Here is a 27,155-nt window from a genome sequence, read left to right as displayed (position 1 = left end):
ATGAAATACATCAACCCATATGGGAAATAACATTGTCACCAGTGTCATCTTGGGCTATGAATAAACACCCCATATGAATGTGTGGAAAGAGAGAGAGCTTATCTTCCATTTTTCTTTTGCATGAGTGAAAGCACCAGAGGGAAGATCGGGGCAAAAATGGTAATGATAAACAGATGCTCAACATAATGTAATGTCATTGGTGGTATCAAAGGCCTATGTGTAAATCCCTCTTTGTCTCAGAGCTCTGAAAATTTATAAAGTTTTCTTTATTTGCTGGTTCCTTCACTCAGCAGTAACTTTTCTCAGCGTCACACCTGAGTTGGTCTCTGGAGAAACATAGCTGCAACGCGTCTCTGATCTGTAGACTCAAATGATGGTGAGACAGTTGTCTGAGCAGATAGATGATGGTATGACATGATACGTGCAGACAGGACTGGGTACCAGAACACGGAGGCATCAGTGACCACATCTCTGCAGATGAATCTGTAACATATCCCTCCTGCCTTTTGGAACTTGCCTACTCCAGCCTCTTCCAAGTGTTAATAAATATGTATATGAACAATCTCCCACATCTGAAACGTCCCCTCTCACCCTGAGCCACAGCTGATTGAACCACATGTAGTCCAGTGACACAACCAGACCATAAACCAACCACAGATTATTTCAAACTGTGTAATCTGGTCAAAATGATAATCTGGGTGAGTTAGATTCACTGGGATACTTGAATGAAAGGAACAGAACCATTTGCCAGTTAATAAGGGAGCTGAAATCCCATGGACAGAGGAGCCTGGCGGGCTACAGTCCCATGTGGTCGCAAAGACTCAGACACGACCTAGTGTCTAAACAACGAAGGGAGCTGAAACAGAAAGATCATGAGGCATATAAGGGATGGAATAGCAACAGAGTGACATCTGATGGCCAACATTTTGGTAAAATCAAGGTATGAACAAGGTACGAGAAACCAAACAGAAACAAGCATTGCCTCTGTCCTTCAGCGATGTAAATGGCAGAATGCATGGACCTTCCTGGTCTCTGGTCAGGAGACTGATGGAGCCCGAGCTGTCAGAGGTATGCAGGATAAACCAGCCTGAGAAATGGCATTTCTGACAAAATGGTTGAGAGCATGGGCTCAGGAGTCTGATGGGGTTAGAGGATTACAGCTCAGGAGTTTCTGCTCACTAGGTGTGTGACTCAGCCTCTGTGAGTCTCCACGCTGCCTTACTGAAAATGGGAAAAACACGAGGACAGTTCTTAACGGGGGAGATCTAAAATGAAATGAGATGGTTCACAGAGAGAGTTCCTTGTAGTGCTTGACACTGGCTGGCACACAGAAAGCAATAAAGAGAATAAGTTAGGAGTTTTGTCTCTTGAATGAGCATACATAAATATGTACTGTAAGCCCTGGATGCGTGAATGTGACACGTAACATACATACAGCATGCCATAAGGTACAAGCCTTACAAAGGGCTCCAGGAGGCTGTCCATAAAAGGATGTAAACACAATGATACTAACAACAGGATTGCTGAGTACACTGATGCTACTATATGAGTCCAGGGAGACTCCTGGAGTCATTGCAATAGTCCAGGTGAGAGGAAATATAGTTCTGAACTAGAAAATAAGGCTCACGTGGAGGCAAAGCGGACTTTCTAGAAACCATGCAGGTGTGAAGGGCTCTGGGACCTGGACAGGTTGAGGATAAAGGATGAGATTTCAGTCTGAGCAGAGAGAGAAACAGCAGTACTGTTCCTGGCCTCAACAGAAGAGACTGGTTTGGGGATAAAGAGCATGAGTTTGGTTTTAAACATATTAAGCTTGTAAAGCCAGTGGATTGATGCTCAAGTGGCGAGCTCAGTCTAAGTTCGGTTTCCAAGTTCTTCTAAAAGTTAGTACTGTCAATGTCAGCATTTCTGTTTCAAGTTTGGACACCTGGTTGCCTTAATCAATCCTAGAATCTCAGAACTGGGGAAAACCCTAGGTAGACTTTCCACTATTAGTCCTTATTCCACAGACAAATGGGAAAACTGAGACACAGAAATGAGAAGTAACTTGCAAAATAGGAGCCAACATGAACAAAACCTAAAAGCCCTCACTGTACAGAGGGAAAATACAGGGGGAAGAACAAGTATGAACAGTGAAAGGAAATTTTTATAGCATCTACCGTGCCCTTTCCTCACAAAACCCAGCTTAAAAGCAGCCCTCCTTTTCAAAAGATTTCTATGGAAACAGCCAGTCCAGGTTCCATAAGGGAACAGACAGTCAGAAATGAGGACCTGGGAGCTCTTTAAAGATGATCAGTGGAGAACTGGAAGAGGAAAAACAATCTACATATTCTCACTAGACTGTGACATCCTGCAGAGAACCACTGTCCACAAAGTCTGTTTCTTAAAGCACAAACAATAGGAGAAGGAATTATCCCAAGGTGGCCTTAATAACTGACAAGGGCCTGATGTGGTTTTTCTGAAATAATTACTAAGGCGAGGAGAGAGAGTGCCTCCAATCAGCACCTCCAAGAGCCTTTATAATTCTGAGAAGGCCAGCCTGTGACCCCAATCCACCTCGGTCCGTGTGCATCGGTCCAGCTTAATCAGCCACCAAACCGGAGTGAGGAAAGCACAGACTCAAGCTGCTTCCAATTATCAGAGGCATGATTTTTTTTTTTTTTAATCCCAGTGTGGGTGGGCTGTTCTGGAGGTCTCTTTCCAATGGACCTCCTCAAACTATGCTATCATGCTAAGAGTAGACTAAACTCTGCATGTTTTTAAATGGTTTTTTTTTATATCTTTACACACCTCATAGAGAATCCCCCTCCTTGTTCTCAGAAAGCAGACACCAACAATAGCCTCATAATGATCCCATTGTGGTTTCAACTAATCCAATCTCTGAAGCCCACTTCTTTCTTTTCAAGTGCATTAATGTCATTTATCAAAAGGAAGGAAATTTTTTTGAAAAAAAAGTTAAGCATGAAAGAAAAGTAATGGGATACAGCAAACTAGTCAAGTGCCTTGTACAGATGTGCGTGGAGCATTTTCTGAAGCATATACCCAACATTCAGACAGGCAGGACTTTCAAAAGCAACGTTAAGTGTCTTTTGTGGGTCTCAGATAATGTGGTTCACTTAATTAGATTTTCTATAATCCCAGGTTAATCCTATTGTGAATTACAGACGTGAGTTCACTTGCCTGGCAGAAACATCTACTGCTACAAATGCATTTCTGGAAAAAATATATACCTTACTTATAATTCATTACCAGAGTCATTTTTGCAGAGACCTACTTCATTTTCTTCCACCACCAGGTAGAAGAAACCCTTTCCCATTCCTTTGGATCACAATGTCCTTTAAAGCAATTTAATTATGTCTTCCTTTTCCCTAGGATTAAGTTCCCTAAGAGCTGCGAACACAGCAGTTAACTTCTCATTGAATACCTTGCCCCTGACTACAGTAATGTATACGCTGAGGCGAGGGCCCAGGAGTCCTTCTGTCCCTCATGGAACTTAAAATTTAGACTAGTGTCTCTAGATCTTGACCGCATATTAGAGTTAACGAAGAATGGGGGAAAAGTGAAAGTGAGAGTGACTCAGTCGTGTCCGACTCTTTGTGATCCCAGGAACTGTAGTCCATGGAATCCTCCAGGCCAGAATACTGGAGTGGGTAGCCTTTCCCTCCTCCAGGGGATCTTCCCAACCCAGGGATTGAACCCAGGTCTCCCGAATTGCAGGTGCATTTGTTACCATCTCAGCCACCAGGGAAGCTTGGGACTGGGAGGGGGGTGTCTTAAAAATCCCATTGCCAAGGCCTTACTCTAAACCAATTAAAAGCAAAGAAACTAGCAATCAATATTTTTTGAAGTTCCCTGGGTGGTTCCAGTGTACATTCAAGATAAGAACCACTGGTCAAAAGTTATACTATACAATATGGTAGCAATCTAGACACATATAGCTTTTTAAATTTAAATTCATATAAATTAAGTGAAGGGCTTCCCCAGGGGCTCAGCAGTAAAGAATCTGCCTGCAATGCAGGACTCCTAGGAGACACAGGCTCCATCCCTGGGTTGAGAAGATCCCCTGGAGGGCATGCAACCTACTCCAGTATTCTCACCTGGAGAATCTCCTGGACAGAGGAATCTGGTGGGCTATAGTCCATGGGGTCACAAAGCCAGACACGACTGAAGCACCTTAGCACACAAATTATATAAATGTTAAAATTTACTTCCTCCGTGCCCTAGTCCCATTTCAAGAGTTCAATGGTGATTTCAGTCACCAAAAAAAAAAAAAAAAGTTCTGTTATTCATCAGTGTTGGTCTTGGGCACTAAAACATCCTCATCTGAAGCAGAAATGTCTGTTCCCTGAATGAAGGTGGACAAAGAACACTGCATTTAAAGACCTGCTGTGAAGTTGCTGCCTAATTCCTATCATCTAGACCTCAGGTTTCCTCTCTGTGAAACAAAGGGCTGGGTAAGGTGGTGAATCTCTACGTGACCTTAGCAGAATGCCTGAGAAAAATCAAGGGACAGGGCTACCCCGGGTGGGGCCACTGAACCAACTGGCCCCTTGTGCATGTACACACTTTACCCTTGACCGACTCCTCGACCCCGTGGACCATAGGCACCGGACTCCTCTGTCCATGGGACCGCCCAGGCAAGAATATTGGAATGGGCTGCCGTTCCCTCCTCCAGGGGATCTCCCCGACCCTAGGATCAAACCTCCAACTCCTGAGACTCCAGCATTGCAGGTAGATTTTATAGTGCAGAGCCACCTGAGCTGGCCCCATACTCCACAGGAAACAGAACATCCAGCTAAACTGGCCAGAATGTTTCCTTGAAAAGCAGTTCAGCTGCATTACAAAAAAAAAACAAAACAAAAACAAAGGGAAAAACAGAGAAACCACTTGTGAGATCTTGATTCTTCACAGAACTTGCTGTCTCAGTCCAGGGATGGTTAGTAAATTCCTGCTTCAGTGCCCATAATCTCCCGTTTCAGGAAAGAGGTCTGGGCTCAGGAAACTGTGGGACCACTGACAACCGACAGCTCCCTTCACCTCTCTGAATCTGTTTTCTCTTGTGAAAAGGAGGGTGAATGATGCATGACCTCCCTGGCCCCCAAGTTAATCTGGGGGTCGAATAAGATAATGGTTTGGGAAGCTCTTTGTAAAAGCATAATGTGGGCTACACAGGTGAAGACAAGCCTGATGAAATGCTGACAGCAGTGGCAACATCTATTTATTTGAGTAATTTTTTAAAGCTTTGGCTTTGAACCTTTAGTGGCATGGATTGTAGATGAATGTAAATGACCTGTTTTTGTTACCACCAGTAGGGTGTGACTTCACTCCTTTTCTCTGACAGGCATATAAAATCTCTCAGATGCTGCAATGGACATGGGCATCCTTTCTGTTTGCCCCCAGGCCCAATGGGATTCTGTAGTGGTGACTTGTGAGAACACTGCTCTCCTTGGCTAGGGGGTGGTGTGTGTGTTGGGGAAAGTGGGATGGCTGATTCCAACAAGTCAAGTTGTGACAGTGCATTAGGGCCCCCAGACTCAATAGGGATACAGAGCAGAAGTCCCTCTGCAGAATGTAAGGGTCTTTCAGTTATCCTTGATATGGGATGAGTATGGAGTGATCATGGGGAATGTGGACAAAGATGCCAAACGCTCATCACAGGAGAAGGCTGGCTCTCTTGACTGGATGAGTTCTGAGAGGCTACCTTAGAGATCCCTTATTCACCATTTAGCCTCCGTTTGAAACAGCCCCATCCCTGGGGTAGAGGTGCATGGCATCACTGTTACTAAGTCATCATCTACAAACTAGCTGCTATGTTTCTGAGAACCTACTATGGGGTAGGTGTTTTGCTAGGTGCTATACGTAGATTCTTTACAACCTCTCTCCCCCAGCACCTTTGAGAGTTTTGTATTACTGCCTCCTTTGCCTAGATATGGAAGCAAGGGCTAGGGACACTTCACTTTTAAAGCATTCTGAAACCTGAAGTGGAATTTGAAGCCGTATATGGCCCATTTGGAAGCTCTTATCTTTCTGCCTTTGATGATGAACTTCTCTATAATTCTCCTCTGAAGGAGAATTTTTCCTTCCAGGGATGTTCAGAGTTCAGTGAGATCTCATTCCACATGGCTACCATTTGATAAATATTTGTAGGATTTCCACAGTAGTTAAATGCTACAAACTTAGGTGAAACATATTTGCTCTCAAGTAACTCAGGTTACTATCTTTTTAGAGTGTGCATTCCCTCTAAGAGTCTTGCAATTAATTCTCTGCTTTGAACAGTACCAGTCTGTTAACATTTCCTTAGAGCAGCTGCCCCAGTCCTTCCCTAGATGTTCTCCAGCCTGCCCCGCTCTTCCGAACAGTCCTCGAAGGAATGAATCATGACTTCCAAACTACCCCTCTCTCTCACACACATTTTCCACTTTAGAACAAAATTTTGCTCTACACCCTTCACTGCCTCAGCCTCAAAGAAGCTGCTAATGAGTAATAAGATGCAAGTGGCACAGGGAACTGTAGGAAGACAGCCAGACAATAAATACCTTCCAACAAGAGGAACCAGCCCAACAACGTGAGACAACTCCGTGAGACCTCGTGCTAACGTCGTTGAAAAGATGAGGTATGTCACTCTTGGAAGGAGGGATTATGCTTTAATGGAGGCAAGTCCCACACATCAATGGTACACCCAAGGACATTCAAGGTGAGACCCAGAAGTATGCCTTCCTCTCAGACAGGAAGACCACCACAGTATCCACACTGCAAAGGAGATTCAATCCTGTTTTTAACAGCAAATGGGAAGGGGGGAGGGGGTGACAATAACTTAAAAAAATAAAATAAAATTACATAAACAAATAAAAGCATAAAAACTTTAATCAGTGTATAGAGCGCCACGGTGATATTTTCCCAGACATGCATGAGCGCTCCCCAGGGGAAACATGTGCAGCAGGGGATGGGCACTGCCCTTGCTCTCAAGAATCTTACATCCTTTAAGCAAGTACCTCTTTCCAAAAAGATGTTATTGGAAGGGCACACTAGCAATCCATGATAACATAGAAAGGGTGCTTCAGCCTCACCCAGTAAGGGGAAGCGCCTTTGGACCAGAGCTGCCCCAATCTCACAAGGGGTAGATGAAGACAGAACAACAAAGTAGTTATTGCATAAGTCATGAACTTTACCATCAAGGACTTACGTTAACCTTCCCAGAAAGACATCCATAAGAGAGATGCCCACTCTTGCCTCTCAAGGATAGCTGCCCACGGGGTCATAGAAACATGGCTTCATCTCCTCATTCAGTGTGCTCCTATGAGTGTGAATCCAACCATGACACCGGGTAGCCCAGACTGGGGCCGTCTGCATCCCCAATGTCTAAGTCCCCATCCTCCATCTCTTCTATGCATAGATATTTTAAGATCTAAATTCCAGCAACCTAATAAAGCTCACCCAGAACTTACAGGGTGGGGGGAGGGGTGGAGGGGGTGGGGAATGGAGATTCAGAATTTGAAAGCTAGTTGATTTGACAAATACACTTATTCAGAAAATACCAACAACCCAGATCAAGTCAGCTCATTAAAATGAACAGTAGAGATAAACACTCAGAGAGGTCAAAATACACTCAGGATGGCACAGCCACTTCACCAAGCAAGGAGATAGGACCTAGATCTGGAAACAAATGGGTAGAATTTTGAAAGGCAGAAATGGAAGGACGGTAATGTAGCCTATTTCTTATTCCTCCTCCAAAGGCATGCTCTCCACATCAGGAGTTGATGGAAACCCACTACCTAGTCCTCACCATGACCGCTGCTCTGCTGATATGCCCAGCTGGACTGCCTAGAGCTTTGAGGTTCCACTTAGGCGATGCTAGGTTTTTCTCTCTGGGGTCTGCCCCCTGCCTCTGACATTTTATTTCTTGGGGTCTCCCTTCTATTAGTGCAGAGGAGACAATAAATGATGCTGCCTCCTGCCTGTATCTGCTGTGTATCTCTGCCTATGACGATGCTTCTTTCCCAGATATATACCCTTTAGACCAACCCATGGCAAGGACTCTGGGATCCTGGGGTCTTATTACTTCCTATTGCATTAGAGTTGTTCTGGCTAATGGCTCCCACCACACACACACACACACACACACACACACACACACTCCTGTGTCTCACTTTCCCCCCCTTCCCCACCCTGCTGTTGAGATGACCCAATAGGCCGGGTGACAGAGTTTTTGCACCTTGCTGCTGTTTCACCCTACAGGGAGTGAACTGAACCTTTAGCTGCTACAAAATTTAAATCTTTGTCTTCTGTCAGTGTTTCACCAGTTTGCACATCCTCTTCAACAGATGGTCAATCTTCAGTGCTTGGGTAATATCTTCCTACTGAAGAGGAAAAGTTTAAGTGTTACACAGGATACATCCTGGCAACCATGTTTCCACAGACAGAGGGAATCTGCTTTTCAGATTGTATCCAGATTGAAAAGTGACTCTTCCCATAAAGTGAGCAGAGGAGTATAGGTTTCTTGAGGGTGAGGAGGGGATAGAGGTTTCACTATGAGAAAAACCCAGAGTGAAATATGAGTGATATCTAAACCAAAAGCCAGAAAAGAAAATTTTCCAGGGTCATAAGAAAAAGCAGGCAGACATTTTGTTGAACATACTTAAAAGAATCAGTCTCCTTCAAATTGTTACAAGTCACAGACTTAGCCTGAGTTTGCATTCTGAGCAGATACATTTTTCCCCCTGCAAAGAGTAAGGAAGACCTTAATACAAAGATGTGATTTTTTCCCCAGTGAGGCCATCTTGGAACAAGAAAGCATGACAAAGAGGGGAAATTCAGATTACAGCAGAAGAGTGACAGTTATTTCACTTATGACTGGCTAAAGAATTTTAAACCAGTTCCTTAGTAAGCATGGAGATTGGAGTTTAGTTTGGAGACAACAAGACATCATGTATACTGGATAAATGGATGGCTTCAGAGGAAATTGCCAATATGCTAGTGTATGACTCTGGTTATCCTCAGTACAGTTCCTTTCTCAACATCTTACATAATAGAAAACAGCATTTTTTTTTAAAGAGAGAACCTAGCCTCAATGGGCACATACCTGATATGTGCAGTCAGGCTTATGTGCTGAAATGACAAAACTATGTTGCAATTACCCTGGAGGAAACTGTTTTATTGTTGCTCACTTCTACTGAGTTGGATTGTGTTGAAACAACTCTTTGCTAAAATGGGGCAAGTTTCTAGGAATAATCATCACAAACTTGCAAAAAGCAATGTGTGCCAGAGTAGAATAATTTCCAGTTCCAATCACATGATTTAGGAATGAATGCTGGTTTAGGACTCAGAAAACCTGCATGTTTCCAACTTGGTCAGGCTGATGTGAGGCCTATCAAATCATAATGGGCAGGTGGTTAAATTTAATGAGAAGTAGAGGAGCTCAGGGCTTCCCAGGTGGTGCTACTGGTAAAACAAACAAACAGACAAACAAAAACCCACTTGCCAATGCAGGAGATTTAAGGGATTCAGGTTGGATCCTTGGGTCGGAGAGGTCCCCTGGAGGAGGACATGGCAACCCACTCCAGTATTCTTGCCTGGAGATCCCGTGGACAGAAGTGCCTGGTGGGCTACCATCCATGGGTGGCAAAGAGTCAGACACAACTGAAGCAACTTAACACACACACACACACACACACACACAGAGGAGCTAGACTTAGCAAATGAAAGCATAGGACATCCAAATAAATTTGAGTTTCAAAGGAACAACAATTATTTTTAGTATAAGTATGTCTTACACAATGTTGGGGGATATAGTTATACTAAAACATATCTCTGTTGTTTATCTGAAATTCAAGTTTAACTGGAAGTCCAGTATTTTGCCTGACAAAGCCAAAACATTTGTATAAATAAAAAGCCAGACTAGGTAAGCCAATCCTCAAGCTTCAAATTATTTTTATCCTAAATCCCCAAACCATATTATCTTTATATACCTTTTCTGTGAACTCAGGATGCTCCTGCCCACAGAAGCAACATCACTGGGCAGAAGAGATTGCATTTGGGGAAGTGTTGACAGTTTGGGAACTTTGAACAACAGCGTAACTGAGGTCAGAGAAATCCAAAGCAGGAATTTAGATTTCCCCAGAGAAGGTAGAATAGGCCGTCAGATATTGACAGGTGACCTACAATGTAGAAAGCCTAAGGATGAAAGGCTTATCTATAGTGCTAATTGATTGAGGAATTAGGAATAATGTTCTCTTTCATCCTCTGACTTGACACTGGCTCTGAGGAAATAGCCAATACCTAGGTCTGAGAGTCAGGATCATTTATAGTATGAACATGTACCATGCCAGGTTAGCAGGCAACTTCCAAGGTCATTTTCAGAAGGCAGCATGCATGGATCTCTATTTTTCTCTCTCTCTCACACACACACACTAATACGAATGAATTAACCAGAAATGCCCTCAGCATGAACTGGGAACCCAGTGTTGAGTCAAGCAGAGGGAATAACAAGAGGATGCTGTCATGGTCCTCAAGTTACCGAGTGTCTCAGGGTGGTGGTAGCAGACTGGGCAGCAGCCTAGAAAATGGGGAAATGAGATGTGGAAGGTGCTTTGCTGGGGAAATGAGAGAGCGGAGAGAGTTCATAGGAGACTCACATAAATGAGGGCATGAGGATGAGGCTGGGCGGGGAAGACTTACTTGATAAAGCAGAATTAAGTCTTGAAATATATGAACGAATGAGATGTTCAGGGTTGGACCAGCAGGAATAAACATCTATGGCATGAAATTAGATGCTGTGTTTGGGTAACAGTAGGGACAGTGAAAGCACAGGGTCTGCTCAAGAGGAGGAAGTGGGTGAAGCAGGAGAGGTGGGCACAGGCAGGCCACAAGCAAAAATAATCAATCATTACTATAATACCCATAGCATTTACTCTTTGGCCAGTGCAGGTGAAGGAAATGCTTGGCTTCATACCTATTCTGCAGCAGTGCAAAGAGGGAAAATCGGCAGCGAGTCAGTTGACTATGCAAAAATAGCCAAATGTCCACCATTGTGGTTCTTCTCTTTCAACATAAATGGGTGTCTGCTTCAATTATTCATTTTCCATCTGGATGCATTAAGACCTGAAAACTCAGAAGCAGCAGAGTGCCTAACACTCAGATTTAAGGTGGGTGTGTTATGGCCATGGGGAGAAAAGAAAACCAAAACAGCAACCAACTCTGCTCCACCCTTCAAGGATTGGTGGGTGGGGAAAGGGAAGGAGAACAAAGGAAAAGGCGAATAATATTGTATCCCTTGCCTAAGAAGCTATTAGACTTCGAGCTAGAAGCATGAATGATGCTTGAATTCCTTACAGTCTTGTGATGTAGGGATAACTATTCCTACTTGACAGATGAAGCAAAAAATCACAGAACTTCAGTTTCCCAAGTTCTGTCGCCAGATAAAACGGCATAACCTACATTTCACCCCAACTATAGGAAATAAGCTCAAATACATGTGTCGAGCATTCTACCAATCCCCAACAAAATCAGCCAAAGAAAAGTGGCTCATGATATAACAGAGGTGGTGCCTGTGCAAAGAAGGAGATTTATTTCATTCTAATTTTCTCTGATCTGCACTGTATGTACCAAATCAGAGCCCTCTTTGCAAAATTAAGGGCCTTAGTTATCTTTCCATTCAGTCGGAGTGGCATTATACTTGCACACAGACATTCCTAGCTAAGAGTAGGAATATCAAGTTTTTACAAAATCATTCATCAAGAGGTGAGACCTAACCCTGATTAGCGTTTCAATAAGAAGCCTAAGACTAAATAGAGACTAAGCAGACGATCACAACGGCAATTAGGCATCTTCTAGACAGCCAAGCTTTTCCTCAGACCAAACGACTTGGAGCAAATGAGAATTTTTTTTTTTTCCTATCTTTCTCTCTTTTTTTCTTCCCCCTGCTGTGAAATGAACTGCCTTAAATAACTGATGAGGTGACAGCAAATTCGTTAAAGAAAACGTTTGCCCATTAAGTGAGGCTTAATTAAACAGAGCACAGGCTAATCGTTCTTCCATCTAATAAGTGGCACACTATGGTTAAGATCATCCTATTTGCAGCACTTGGTCTGGGAGACCTGTGATGACACCCCACCAGTAAACTAGGGGAAAAACACACACAGAGACTTTTAAGAAATCACATGCCATGCTGCAAAGCAATGGATGAACTAGAGATGTGCATGTGCAAATGAAGTTAATCAAATATTAATATTTTTCTCTGGTTATTCTCTCTCTAGATTTACTCAGAATAATGAAGCTTATCCCCAGGGCAAGGGGGCTGCAGTGAGGGAGGTGTCTTGTTGTTGTTGTTTAGTCAGTAAGTCGTGTCCAACTCTTTGCGACCCCCTGGACTGCATGCAGCCCACCAGGTTCGTTTGTCCATGGGATTTTCCAGGCAAGAATGCTGGAGTGGGTTGTCATTTCCTTTTCCAGGGGATCTTCCCGACCCAGTGATCGAACCTGCATTTCCTGTGTTGCAGGCAGATTCTTTACCACTAACACTCACTTATCCGCTAAGATGAGCCATTTGGAATTACTGATAAAAGGGCTTAGCTGTAGGACTGTGTCTAGGACTGAAATTCTCTAAGGCTGCATCATCAGTGCTCCATGACAATGGGGGTCATATGTGTTTTATTCATCATCCTATCTCCAGTGGATAGCTTGATATTGGGCACATGGGAAGCAGTCAATGAAAACTTGTTGATTGAGTTTGTGAGAAAAAGACTTAGAGTGGACACATTTGTGTCTTAAGTGGTAATCCTAGAAATAAGCTTGGAGGTGTTATAGCCTGAACTGTGTTTCCCTAACAAAGGCTTGACTCCCGACTCCCAGGACCTGTGAAGGAAAGGCGATCTTATTTGCAAACAGGGTCTTTGCAGATGATCAAATTAAGATGATGATGAAGTCATCAGGATAGTCTCTCATAAGGACCATCTCCCTTATTAGAAGAGGACATTCGGACTCCGGGAAACACCATCAATAAGCCAAAAACTGCCCACAAGAAGCTAGGAGAAAGGTGAGCACAGAGTCTCCCTGCCAGGCCTCAAGAAGAAGCTCACTCTGCCAGCACGTTGATTTTGGACTTTGGGGCTCCCAAACCGTGAGGCAATAAATTTCTGTTGTTTAAGCCACCCAGCTTGTGCTGCAAGCCGCTAAGCTACCAGGGAAGTCATGAGGGAGTGTCTAAATCCTCCAGATTACCGCACTAGGTATTGTCCAGATCTTTACGATCATTATCTTATTTACTCCTCACAGCCACTCATGAGGTAAGAATAATATCTATATTTTACAAATGAGGGAAGTGAGGTTCAGGAGTCCCTTGGAGATTCTGGGCAAAGTCACAGCAGCAGCTGGTGTTCAAACCCGGTGGAATCACAGAGCTGCCCCAGCTAACCACTGTGCTCCACCGCCTGCTGGTATCAGAAGTGTCACCCCAGCTAGGATGTGGCTGGCACTGAGCAGTTCCTGACAGTTCAGCGGTACTGAAGACTGCAGTGTCAAATCCATCTGCCCATAGTTTATAGCCACACACTTAAAGAGGCATAAATGCTTTCTGAATAGCAGTGGTTCTCCTCCTTAATTTTCTGCATTGTTTATGAGATGCCTGGAGTAGAGCAATCACAATAATAATTCATACTTTAGAGCACTTTGTAACTTACAAAGGGCTTTCACACACATTAGCTCGTGTTACACATCATCCAACAAAAGTAAGGGTTATTATTATCCTCGTTTTATTGATGGAGAGTGAAAGGATAAGTCAGACTCTTTAATGTGCAGAGATACCAGCGAAGGTGAAGGCTGCTATCTGCAGTAGGGCTTAGGCCGAAAGTCCTGCTCGAAGAAACAAAAGAATTTCCCTGAGGGTGAACAGAGTTTCCAAAATCAGCTCCCATTTGGCCTTCTTCTCATCCAGGAGAGAGCTGATTAACAGCAGCCGGTGATGAGGGGCCTCACAATCCCAGGGTGCTTACTCCATGCTGAATATCGAGCCCAGCACTCTGTGTACATGCTTTATTTTGATAATCTGCACACAAGCCTGTGGGTTTATACTACTGTTCTCCCCATTTTATAGGGCTTCCCTGGTGGCTCAGACGGTAAAGAATCCACCTGCAATGCAGTAGACCTGGGTTTGATCCCTGGGTTGGGAATACCCCTTGGAGAAGGGAATGGCTACCCATTCTAGTATTCTTGCCTGGAATATTCCATGGACAGAGGAACCTGGAGAAGACCCTTGAGAGTCCTTGGACTCGAGAAGATCAAATCAGTCAATCCTAAAGGAAATCAACCCTGAATATTCATTGGAAAGACTGATGCTGAAGCTGAAGCTCCAATACTTTGCCTACCTGATGTGAAGAGCCAACTCATTGGAAAAGACTCTGATGCTGGGAAAGATTGAGGACAGAAGAAGGGGGTGGCAGAGGATGAGATTGTTGGATGGCATCACCAACTCAACGGACATGAGTTTGAGCAAACTTTGAGAGATACTGAAGGACAGGGAAGCCTGGCATGCTGCAGTCCATAGGGTCACACAGAGTCAGACACAAGTTAGTGAAACAACCCCATTTTTTTGGTGAAAACATGGAAAGTCTGAGAGGTAAAATGACTCACTGAAGGTCACATAACTAATACCACCCTGACCACCTGATCTTAGAGGCCTTGCTTTTAACAATTCAACTTTAAGGATTGCTCAATTAGTATAGCCTTTCTTGTAGAGAGAAAAAAAATAAATAAATAAGATTTGTTTGTTTTTTTTTCCCACCCCCAGAGCCTTCTGACTTTCACTGCACTTTGCACCAGGTCAGATTCAAGGCTAGATCTGTGTTTGATTCAAGTGTTGGCTTCATTCCGCTCAGGACTCTTAGAGGCGCTGGATCCGATACTGCACCCACTTGGAAGGTGCCTGCTGTGTTCCTCCTCTGTATGGACTGTGGTTTTCAATTAAAGAGTTTAATTTTGTGTAAACACCGGAATGAAAGTGAAGTCGCTCAGTCGTGCCCAACTCTGTGTGACCCCATGGACTATACAGTCCATGGCATTTTCCAGCCCAGAATACTGGAGTGGGTAGCCTTTCCTGTCTTCAGGGGATCTTCCCAACCCAGGGATCAAACCCAGGTCTTCCACATTGCCGGTGGATTCTTTACCAGCTGAGTCACAAGGGAAGCCCAAGAATACTGGAGTGGGTAGCCTTTTCTTTCTCCAGGGGATCTTCCTGAGCCAGGAATCAGACTGGGGTCTCCTGCATTGCTGGCAGATTCTTTACCAACTGTGCCATCAGGGAAACCCAAACACCTGAATGCATGCACATCCAAATGTCCTTATGGAGATGGTTTCTGAGTCACAGAAGGCACGCAGACCCACCACATCAAAGTCACAAGTCACAGCTCACCACAACCCCCATTAAGTGGCAGGACCTCCTCACTGCCTGCACCCCTCTTATCTCTGGATGACTCTGACAAACTTCCAGTATCCTCCCAAGACAACTTCCAATGTGTGTGGGGAAATGAGCTCCGAAGGCTACACAGATCACTCGGATGTGGAGTCTCAACTTGTCTGCAAACTCCCATCGCTCAACTTCGCCTAAAATAACTCAGAAAAAAAAGGGGATCTGAGGTGGGAAGGCAGAGGCTGAAAAGGAGACAGCAGGGCAGATGGAGAGGTTTTTCTCAAGGAGGGTGGGTAAAAGGAAATGATGAAGTGAAATATACACGGCCTTGGCTTTCTCACCACTCGGGAGGGAGAGTGGAGACCAGCGGGGGTGACCGGGTCACCTCAGAGAGTGCAATGTGCATCCGGGAAGTGGACCACCCGGACTGAGGCAGGCTCCCTGCAGCAGCGGAGAAGCCCCGCTTTTGGAATTTGAAGTATTAATTCAGTTTCCTTCTTCTTGAGTCACTTGCCAGCTGTGAGGCCTCAGGCAAATTAGTCACCCTTTCTCAGGCTGTTTTCTCATTTGAAAAATGAAGATAAAATGCTCCCCCTACCCAGGACCAAGGGATGGGAATTCAGTGACACAAAGAGAGCACCCTTACGTGTCTGACACCTAGTAGGCATCTTCCTCTTTCTGCTTTTTTCTTCCTCAACACTGTATCCATGACCGATGTATCTTCCAAATAGAAGAATTCACCACCACCACCCCCACCTTAAGCGTGGAAGCCTGAGCTCAGATCCTCACTTGTCTGGGATCCACTCATTACAGAAAGCGCCCAGTGCCAGCCTCCTGTCTACCCCATCACGTGGCCCAACCTGAGCCAGGAGCACCCACAGTTAGAAACTCTCCTGAAGGTTCATGAAAGGCAGGAGAAGATGAGAGCTGTTTTTACTGCTGTTGTTTTGCAATGCACCATTTTCCCTGAAAAGCCAGCAAAAATCCTTTAACATCAACCTGCTCTTTTGGGGGTTCACGTGTGACCATTTCTTAGAGTCTATAGATTTTCAGCAGAAGAACCGCTGAACACCAGAGTTCCTGAGCCAAGCCCCTCCTCCTAACCCCAGTTTGCAGATAAGAAAGAGGACACTTAGAAGAGGTGAAACTTGCCCAGGCTAACACTGTTGGAGGGAGCATTGTTCAGATAGAACTGTCTCTGTAGACTGGCTTCCTTCCAGGGCTGAGAGGAGTGGAAGCCTCCAGTCACTGCCAAACAAGGCCACTGTCCCTGCCAGCAGGCAGAGCAGGGCAGTTACAATGGTGGCAGTCCCTAGCTGTCTCTGGGAGGTATGCAAGCAAACGTCATTATCAGTGATTTTGAGCAGGAGAAGACGCACTTAGTGAGTTATCACTATGAGCTGGGAATGGTGCTCAGTGTTTTACACGCATTATCTCATTCAATCCTTGCAGTAGCCTTCTGAGTGCAAACAATGCTCTGGTTTCACAAAAATGTCCACGTGCTAATTCTCGGAACCTATGAATTCATTGAGTTGTATAGAAAAGAGGACTCTGCAGAAGTGGTTAAAGTAAAGGTCTTGAGATGTGCATAGCATCCTGGATTATTCATGTGGACTCGATGTAATCAAAAGAGTCTTTTTAAAAGAGACGCAGGAAGGATAGAGCAAGAATGGGTTGGAGGAGCAGAGGACGAGATGATAAACTCTGAAGACATAAGAATAGGCCATGAGCTGAGGCATGCAAGAGGCCTCCCCAAATCTGATAAGGACAAGAAATGAGATTCTCCCCTCGGATCTCCAGAAGGAACACATTCATATCAACAATTCGATTCTAGCCTGCAGGACCCATGCTGGGCTGCTGGTCTCCAAAACTGGAAGATAATAAAGTTGGGTTGTTTTAAGCCACTAGGTTTGTGTCAGTTCGTTACAGCAGCAACAGGAATCTATACACCCTTTTAACAGATGAGAAAGTGGATGCTTTGTAGGGTTAAAATTCTTGGCAGAAGTCACAGTAGTCAGTTCACAAGGGAGCTGAGATGATGCATGGGTGGGGGGAAAGGGGAGGCCATCACTCCTGCTCCTCTTACTGAGCTGCATCATACTGGGGAAGGAGGAGGAATGTACAGTCTCACAATTTAATCATGCAAGTCCTTCTTCACCCTGGAAGACAGTCTGTTTCCATTAAAAACAGAAACAAAGAATCATGACCACAGGAGAGAGTCACTGTTCTGCTCAAAGTCAGTTAGAGGAATACCCGAAATTCCAACCCAGGTCACTTCAGTGAAACCACCGCCATCCCCATCCCCGCTCCGGCCCTTGACCCATGCACTGCTATCCTGTATTTTCTGGGACACTTTAATTGGCACTACCCTTCTGTAAAGAGGAGCACCCCATCCATGGGAACTAATATTGCCACCTTCACATGCTAACACTCAGGCCAGTTCGAGAGTGCGCCAGCCTTCCAGGGTGAGCCTGCATGCACGTGTTATACAAACCTGGCTATGATCTGGATTCCATCAACTACTGCAGATTTCTGTCTACATGGACCTGAATCTGGAAATACCTGGATATTTGGAACTGTATAGACTCAGACACTACCATCACCTCCACCCTGAGTCCTGTTGAAGAAGCTCTCTTCATGTGACAGGCTTTAGAGGTAATACCTCCATCCACTGTCACAAAATCCCTACAGAGTAGATGCTGATCATCGGGTGATTACAATAATCATCCCACTGTTGACCACATTTGACAAATTAGTAAAGAGGTGCCCAGAGCAGTTACTTTCCAGCATGAAACAAGATTAGAACCTGGGCTTTCCCAGCCCTGAGTCAGGCCACCCATCCAGACCCTACGATGAGGGGAAAAAGGCAAACCCTCTGAAACAGACAGGTGTATATTTCAGGAAGTATTAATCTTTTTATTTAAAAAAAAAATTCTTTTAACTCCTTTAAAAGCTAAGAAAACTGTAATGAAATTGGGAAAGAGGATTCTGCTGCTTGACAAAGACGCCCGTTTCCTAAAGCTCAGCTCCTTTTCACTCTGCAAAGATCTTATTTTATTAACGCATCCTGAATGAGGCCGAACAGTGGGGACTGCCAGGATGTGGGCTCTGGCGGGAGATCGCAAACAGAGCTTTTGTTTTGATCTCACTGCTTAGGTTAATGCATCGTGATTCCCCCACCGGCTGTTTCCCAGGATGCTGTTTATTCCAGTGTCTGCTGGGGGAGAAAATGTCCCCGTGAAAGTAAATGCAGTGCAGCAGTATTTACAAATCCCGAGTCAGGTTTCCATCCTGTCCAACAGGATGAGAATTCGAGCCATTATTTACACTAGTAAGCTGAGAATGACATCAAAAGCTCTCTTATGAACTGCGGGGGAGATAATGATGTAAGTGACTTTAATCTAGACATGTGCTTTACAATACAAACGTGTATCCGCTCTTTCCATAGAACAGCACTGACTTCTATGTTACACTCACAGGACACCCAATTCCAGGCCTTGTTTCTAAATATCCGTGGATTCCCACATCTCTGTGGTTTCACTTAGAAATTCTGCTTGCACTGGAGAAACCGGCTGCATATACAGTTCCAGGGAGAGACAGAGCCCTACCTAAGTGGAGGTGGAAGCACCCTGAATGCCTAGAGAACAGAATCCAGTGTTCTTTATGCAGACTGGAATGCGGATGTGATCTCCTTCTCCTTAGACACAGCCCACCTCCACAGATGCAGGCACACTGTTCCAATCACTCTCAGAGGGACGCAGTAAGAACAGACGAGAGACAAGAGAGGTGAGGGCGCTTTGCAGAGGGAAGTCGCTGTTACTGTTGTCATTTGTGTTATTGTTGCATTCCAGGAGCTGTTTTTTTCTGGGCACCAGCAGTGTGGTGGGGGAAGCATCTAAACACTGGAGCCAAGAAGGGCTAGAAGTGAAGTCGTGGCCTGACTATTCACTGTGGCTTCATGGGCAAGGGACGAACGGATCTGACTCTTCATTTGCTCATCTGAAAAATGGGTATGTGCTGCCTTCCTATCCATGCTAGTCTGTCTCATCCCTTCTTTCTCTCGGAACTATGCCCAACTCTCTTTGAACATATACAAGATTTACTGAAATTTAACACTTAAAAAATTATAGATTTCCCGAGATATAATTCACATAAAGTCTACCCTTTTAAAGAATACATAGTTCAGTGTTTTTAATAAATCTTCCAAGTTGTACATCAATCCACACATATCTATTTCTAGAACATTTCATCAATTCCCCAAAACAAAATTATAGCCATTAGGAGCTATTATATTTAGAATAAAGTTTCCTATTTAACATCCTGTTCTTCCTCAAGGTGTAAAAAAATCTTCACCAAAGTCCACAATGAATTACTACTCCTCAACTTACAGTCAGCACCAAAGTGTTAGGCATTTGATGTACACCCCTCTGGCACTTGCAGGTTGACAGCTGAAATCTGCCCAGCCTACCCAAATTGATGGTATGTTCTTGGAGTGCAAAGGCCGTGTTGCCGGCATTCTCTTTCCCCCAGCACCTCAGCTCATGGATGAACACACACGTAGGTGCTCGGTAAATGCCTGGCTCCCGACCGACTGACCAATTGCTGCTTCTTCAGAAGACCAGCACGTTTGTCATCTGTCTGCTCCTCTGAATGCCAGTGCCTCCACAAGCTGTCATGTTCCATGATTATTCTCCCCGAAGCATGTGCTGTTAATTTTTCATCTTAATGAACTGTCCAGTCGAGTTTAGCAATGGGAATAGTGATAGAAGCACCATAAAAATGGCTTATGTCTTTGCTATTGTCAGAAACCTTCTCCCCACAACACCGGCACATAATTGAAATAAAAATATCTCAACAGCTACAAACATCATTTGTCAAGAATAAAGTGGGGTTTAAGTGCTATTTCAAAAATTCATACTACGGGCTTCATAAACACGGATTATTGGAACGTTCCTTCAATTGATATCCGCTCAAGCATTTAAGTGCATGGCTATTATTCTATGTTTGCTTGAGTGAAACCACTTTGGGTACCAAGCTACATGTCAGCCCCAATTTTCCAGAGTATTACAGATGCACATTCTTTCCTGGCGGGAGAAGGGTCAGGCAAGCCAGCGCAGGCCCGAAAGGCCTGTGTTAATGCACAGATGCACATGCGGGAAAGCCATTATGCAGCTGTTGGCATCCTCAGAGTCGAGTGCTCTGGGAACCAGTGTCACTCAAATCCGAATGATGGCCCAGGAGGAGCCCAGAGCGGGAGAGAGAGGATATGAGGAATAGAGGAGAGAGGCTTGAAGATTCTGAACAAGCCAGCGATATGGAGAGGCCCACACTCCAGCCCTTGGCCCCACATGCTTTTCTAAGGCCGGCAACCAACCATCATATTCCTGCCGACCCATAAGAGAAATGTTCAAGAATTAGGTATTGGCTGAAGTCATTTCGTCAGGAACTACTTACTGAGCTACAACTAGCCTGGACCTCATTGCTCTTGATGTTGAACATATAGGGGTGGGCAAGGCAGACCATATCTCTGAACCTCAGGGGGCTTAGACTCTCACGGGGGGAACAGACAATAAACAAGTAAACCATGAAGGGAAATAGACATGATATTCACACATTATGATGACTCCTGTGAGGGATAAGACAACACGATGAAATAATGAATAACAAAGCAGTGGGTGTGGCTTTACAAGTGGTGATGTCAGGAAAGGCCCTAAATAATGAAGAATCAGGCATGTGAAGGAACTGAGACTAAGGGAAGAGAAAGGGCCAAGCCCCCAAGGCTCCTCCATTAGACAGAGTGCCCGGAGTCCACAGTATTTCTAGGGGCTCACAGGAATGTTTCAGTTTCTTTTCAAGTCAGAAGAAAATTTGATCTTTGAGGGTAAAGATTATATTCATCTTCATGCTGAAGCAGTCATAAATACAGTATTTAAGTTTCTTTATATATATATATATATATATATATATATATATATATATACAGAAAAAAAAAGAGCTCATAAAGGCAAAGATGCCCCGGGCCCATGGAGACTCCTAAGGAACCAAGGACTCCGGTCCAGAACCCCACCTGGAAGATAGGGGCCTTCTCAACCTCTTCAGACAAATGGAGCCTGAGAAGGAGAACCAGCCCAAGAGCATGGAGGGTTAAGCATCACGGTATGCGGGACTCCCAGTAAGACAGTATGGATGGAGAGTTAACTGGGAGGGGGTGGGGGCTGGATCAAGTCAGTCTTAGGAGCCAGGCAGAGGACCCTGTGATTTATCCTGCTAAGGGTCACAAACTTCTGAAGCTTGGGGCTTTTCACTGAAAGGAACTCAATACAATTTAGACTGAAGCTCGGCAGAAAAGGACTGGGGACGAGATCAGGGAGCCGGGTGTGCTCCCATGAACCCAGTCACAGGTACCCTGGCCCTTCTTGTGTGAGCACAGGCTGCTCCCTGCCACTGTGGGGTCCAGCACAAGCCCTGGACAGGAGTGCGGCCATGCAGGCATCCAAGGCCTTTTCTTTGCCCAGAGCATGATGTAAATGGCTGAGGGGCAATGAATAACAATTCTCCTGAATCCATTTCTCAAGTGGAAATTCTGAAGAGAGACCGGGAGTGTCGAGAGGTCCAAAACAGCATCTGTCACGGACAGAAATGCGACCCTTAAGGAAACTTGCTAGACATTCCTTTAGAGAGGTTCCTTCTCACGAGTCCTTGCAAGTGTGTGGCCAAACTTTTAAGCATCCGTTTTTCTCTCAACACAAATGGTTGCTATGGCAACCCAACATCATTCCCAATGGTGCTTAGAGTCTAAAATTCAGAGCCTCCTGAGGTGAGCTCACTGGCCCCTCCACGGTTTTTCTGAAGCTCCCACATGGAGGTGTCTGCCGGCTGTCCGGTTGCAGCCTTCTAGATCCTCAGCAGACACAATTAGCTGGTGGCAGATTTTGTCCTGTTACCTTTCCTTCTCTGCTCTCTCAAACTGCCTTGAGCTCTGAGTCCCCCACAGGGCACAGGGTAATTTGGGTTAGTAGCCTCCAGAGGAAGCGATGAGTCTCCGGCTTAGAAAGCACGTGGAGCTGGGAGGGCTGTCGGGCAGTGTCCTGATTTTTGTCCTGAAACATTCTGGGAGCAGCTGAACCTTCCTAATGGACCCAACTGGAGGAAACAGGTAGACTTCGAAGGGGGTCAGGGGAGCCCCATCACTGGCACACGATTCCATGAGAACAGGAAGTGCAATGAGTCACAGATGCACATATGGATTTAGCACAGGGCTTCCCAGATGGCTAAGTGGTAAAGAATCCACCTGCCAATGCAGGAGACGCAGGTTCAATCCCTGGGTCAGGAAGATCTCCTGGAGGAGGAAATGGCTACCCACTGCAGTATTCTTGCCTGGAGAATCCCATGGACAGAGGAGCCTGGCGGGCTATAGTCCATGGGGTCACAAAAGAGTCGGACATGGCTGAGTGACTGAGCAACAAGAAGCAGCCAGTAAATCTGCCTCATGTATGAATGGATCAGTTACCGAATGGCCAGGAAGTTATTCCCTGGAGGTTTCACCCCACCCCTCTCAGGTTCACCTGTTTTCTTCAGGCCAGATTCATCTATCACCCCATAGACACTGAGTGCCCAGCCTGCACAGAGCATGCCTAGGTCTTGGCACAAAGCATGAAAGAATGTCACGGTGTCTTTCAAGAATTATTTGATGAGTGAATGAATGAATACCTGAAAACAATCCCCCTGGGCCCAGAGCACTTGACTGCAAAACCATATATCACTCTGTCTTCTTGGATTGCTTACCGTCTGTCACAGTATTCAAAGTCCCTCTCACATGGAGTACAAACTGTCTCTTGCCATGAAATGCACAGAGGAAATTCGCAGAGAAACCTGGGCAGCTCAAGCGCTTTGATCTTTGAAAGGAGGGAATCCTACACCAGCCTTTGAGATGCCGTGTTGACTCCAACAAGCAAAAAAGAAAAGTCACACCATCTAAATGACTGGTTGTCGGAAATGAAGTGATTAGATTTCAACAGGACTGTCTGCTCCCACCCTGGACCCCTGGGTCCAGAAGGCAAGTGTGTAAAGAGTGCGATCACCTGGCTGGGACTCCAGTGCTCAGTGAGATGGGAACGGATCCTTTCCCAAAGATGAGCATCAGATGGACAGTCCATGGCCAAAAGAAGGGCCTTTCCTGCTGTCTCCATCCTGAGGGTGCATTTGCTGTTTCTGGAATCTCAAGGAAAATGACACAGACAGAAACATGTTCTTGGTTTCAAGTACATCTTGGTCATCTTACTAAATAAGTGCTGGGGGAGGATGGAAGCTCACCTAGGTGTCTGGGTAACTGATGCCCAAGCTGTATCTCGGTCAGGCATTAAATTCATACAGCTGTTGCATGGAACGTGAGTAATGTGATATTTTAAAAAATCAATGACTCTATATGAAAGGTTTATAGGAATTAATTGTACTATTAATATTTTCACAGCTTTTCTGTAGGTTTGAAATGTTTTAAAACTTAAAGAAAGTTTAAAATCAGAGAACAAGCAACAAAAACAAGGGGGGATATTTAAAGTTCTCTTTTTTTTAATTAAAATATAAAGTGCAGAACAGTGAACATACTGGTGCTTACAGCTGGGCAAGCACTTACTTACTGGGTGCTGCCAGTGTATACAAATGCGCAGGAAACAAGTACATGGGTGTGTGTGGTGGTAGCTTCATGAGTACTTGGAAACTCTCTGAACAGCCACATAGAAAACTGAAACTAGTAGTTGCCTCCACAAAAGGAGGAAGGGACTAGAAGATAGAATTGAATGATAATTTTCTATAGACCTTGTAACTGTCTTGTCTATTATATATATATCTTTGTATATATGTATCTTTGAGTGTGTATGTATATATGTGTGTGTGTATATATATATATTTATATATATATATAGGCATGTATGTATGCACACAATTGGGCTTTCCTGATGGCTCAGCTGGTAAAGAATCCTCCTGCAATGCAGGAGACCCCTGGGTTTGATTCCTGGGTCGGAACATCTACTGGAGAAGGGATAGGCTACCCACTCCAGTATTTTGGCCTGGAGAATTCCATGGACTGTATAGCTCATGGGGTTGCAAAGAATTGGACACGACTGAGCAACTTCCACTTTCACTATATATACAAATAAACGTAGTCATGAAAATTTTGGCTCAAGAACTTCTGCACTGCTCTTTGTTTAAAAAATCCTTCGTGATTGTCTCTTGGTAAATTCTGACTTATGCTTCATATCTCAACCCACAAGTCACCTCTTCCCTGAAGCCTTTCCTGATTTCCTCTATCAGAGTCAGTCCCTCTGTGCTCCTACGAACCCATGGAGCTACCTCCAAAAAACTCTACACCATGGCTATCGTCTGCTGGCCTGGCTCCATCAGAAGGAGGGGTGCTCTTTAAAGACATGATTTTGAGACAACTGTTGTGTAGATACATATGCATCAGGTTCACTGGTTGTAGCTGCACCTGGTCCACGGCCTAAAACGGGAATGCTTTCTAAGAGATGATTTATGAATGAACACATTCGGGATTCTTTTTTCCTCTCCCCACGGGTTATCTCTCGCTCAGCACACTGCTGCATTAGCCGGAAGCACTTGGCCCACATGGAGATTTAGGACATGACCACCAAAAGAACTGTAATATAACCCCACCCTCCAACTTGGTTAAGATGGGAAAGCACGATACCAGAGAATCAGAAGACACGCTGGGGGCACCATGGTACTGCACTGGGGCGTGGAGGCCCCGACTCTACACAGAGTTCACTGTATGGCCCTCGACAAGTTCATTAACCTCTCCGAACCTCAGCATCCTCATCATAAACGAAGCAGGATGACGGCACATACCAAAGCATTGGTGATGTCACACAAGACAATGAAGGTAAATCAGGTAGCCCAGTGTCTGCACACGGGCATCTCATTAAATCAGCTCTCACTGTTCTGATCAGGAGGGTCTCTGCATTGTGTTCACCAGTCCTCAAATAAAGCAAGATCAGAGAACCACAACTTCAGTTGAAGTTTGTCCCTTCAGTGCTGATTCTGGCAAAGGTAGGACATTTCCACTGCCTGGCACACGGGAGCTTCCTAACTCTTGGTTGATCACGTTAGTGACAGTCACGCGGTACACAATGAAGATCTGCAAAGGAGTCAGCAAGTGAACCGACTGTCTGTTTATGATTCTCATGGCACCAGCTACAGACAGAAACTTGGCCTCTTTCTCCACAGTGGCCTACATCCCAAAATAGGAAATGCCTTCACAGACAGACCCAGCAGGCAGAGGGGGTTAGGAGGCAGGCTGCCAACATTTCAAACTGTCAGGGACAGTGCAGAGCCTGGAGGATGTTCCAGCACAGGTGAGTTGCCCGCCCCCACCCCACCCCCGCAAGCAGCTTTTTAGGATTGATTTTTATGCAAATGAAAGGTAATCAGTGACCTGTGAGAAGCAGCCCCTGCTGAGTAATCAGTCAGGAGGGTCTCAATGTGTGTACACTTTTCAAGAGTCTAAGAGGAAATATTTTTCACTTTAAGACATTCGCTCTGTGCCCCACTGCCCTACTAAAAGCTCAGTGAGGTAGCACAGCCGGGAAGGTCTGTCCTGTAGCTTCTTAGGTCACCCCTCCCCTGCTCTGGGAAGATGCCTAAGTCAGTCAGAGGTACCAAGAACAGAAGTTCAAGTGGATTTCCCTAGATGTCAGCTGGAGAGCTGATCCTGTAAGTCCAAACCACTTCACCACCATTTGTAAAACGTGTTTCTCTCTCTCTACACAACCCCCATATCCCTCTTTTCCCTTCCTATCAGGATTCTGGTACTTTATATAGAGCGCCTTTACTGTAAGCACCTTGAAGAAAGTGAAAGCTACTTTATCCCTGCCTGCATCCCAGCATATCATAGGCACCTGTTTAAGAAATGCTGGCATCATGAACGGATTGAGGATCAAGAATCTGAGTCTTGAGCCAAAGTTGTATGTTAGCTTCATTTTGTTCTTCCAAAACCTTGTACTATGATCATGAATAAATCCTTTCCTCTCTCTAGGCAAAAAAAGAAAAAAAAAAATCCTCTGTCTAAAACAAGAAGATTATTCTGAAAGATCAAACGACTGTTAAGGACTGTTCCATCTGTACCATGCTGTGTTTTTTTAAGGGGGCTGCAAACATCAGAATAGTTTACCTTCCTCTCCTTGGAATAAAAGTGATGCAGAACTCTTCAAAACAGGCTGTTCTTAATTTCAAAGTGGAAGAAAAAAAAAAAAAAAACTAAACAATTTCCTAGAAGAGAAATTAAATTGAAGTACTTTCTATTTAACTTCTGACTCTGTTTCACTGATAACCTCATTCTAGTTGTCAGTATTATTGAGAAAGATAGGAAATGTCAGCTGCATGGCCTATTGAAAAATTCGAAGGACCGCTGAAATGAAGAGACCTATTTGGTTTGGCAGAAATGAGATGATCGTCATTCACAGGCATTTCCACAGGAGGGATGCGTTTCCTCTGCTGAGCCAGGCTTCAGAATATGCTAATGCGAGAGGAGCCAGCCACATAATTTCCAAATCATATTGGTACATTTGCACGGAAGTATGGCCCTGCTTCCACTAAGAGTGTTTTCATTCAGTAGTTTGTTCCCGTGACAAATGTCAACCAGAACATGAGAGAAGAAGATGGGGAGGGCTCCCCAAATTGAAATTTTGTCCCCAAACAAACCAACATTAAAACATGAGTGAAAAACATCTGGAAAATCACCAAAGAT

The 27,155-nt window shown here is 44.7% G+C and overlaps 1 protein-coding gene and 1 long non-coding RNA gene across 4 annotated transcripts in view; one reads left to right on the top strand and one right to left on the bottom strand.

Annotated features, from left to right (window-relative positions):
• Positions 1–27,155, bottom strand: part of CDH11 (cadherin 11) — a 149,226-nt gene that overhangs the window by 57,047 nt on the left and 65,024 nt on the right. The gene's annotated exons all lie outside the window — the stretch shown is intronic.
• LOC139030049 (uncharacterized) lies at positions 24,820–25,765 on the top strand. The gene is made up of 2 exons (XR_011482364.1): positions 24,820–25,459; positions 25,637–25,765. It is a non-coding gene; the product is annotated as an uncharacterized lncRNA (long non-coding RNA).

The sequence above is a fragment of the Odocoileus virginianus genome, chromosome 20, assembly GCF_023699985.2.
Source record: "Odocoileus virginianus isolate 20LAN1187 ecotype Illinois chromosome 20, Ovbor_1.2, whole genome shotgun sequence".
Taxonomy (NCBI): Eukaryota; Metazoa; Chordata; class Mammalia; order Artiodactyla; family Cervidae; genus Odocoileus; species Odocoileus virginianus.
Note: the sequence above shows the minus strand (reverse complement) of the source record. Positions and strands in the feature narration are given on the sequence as shown.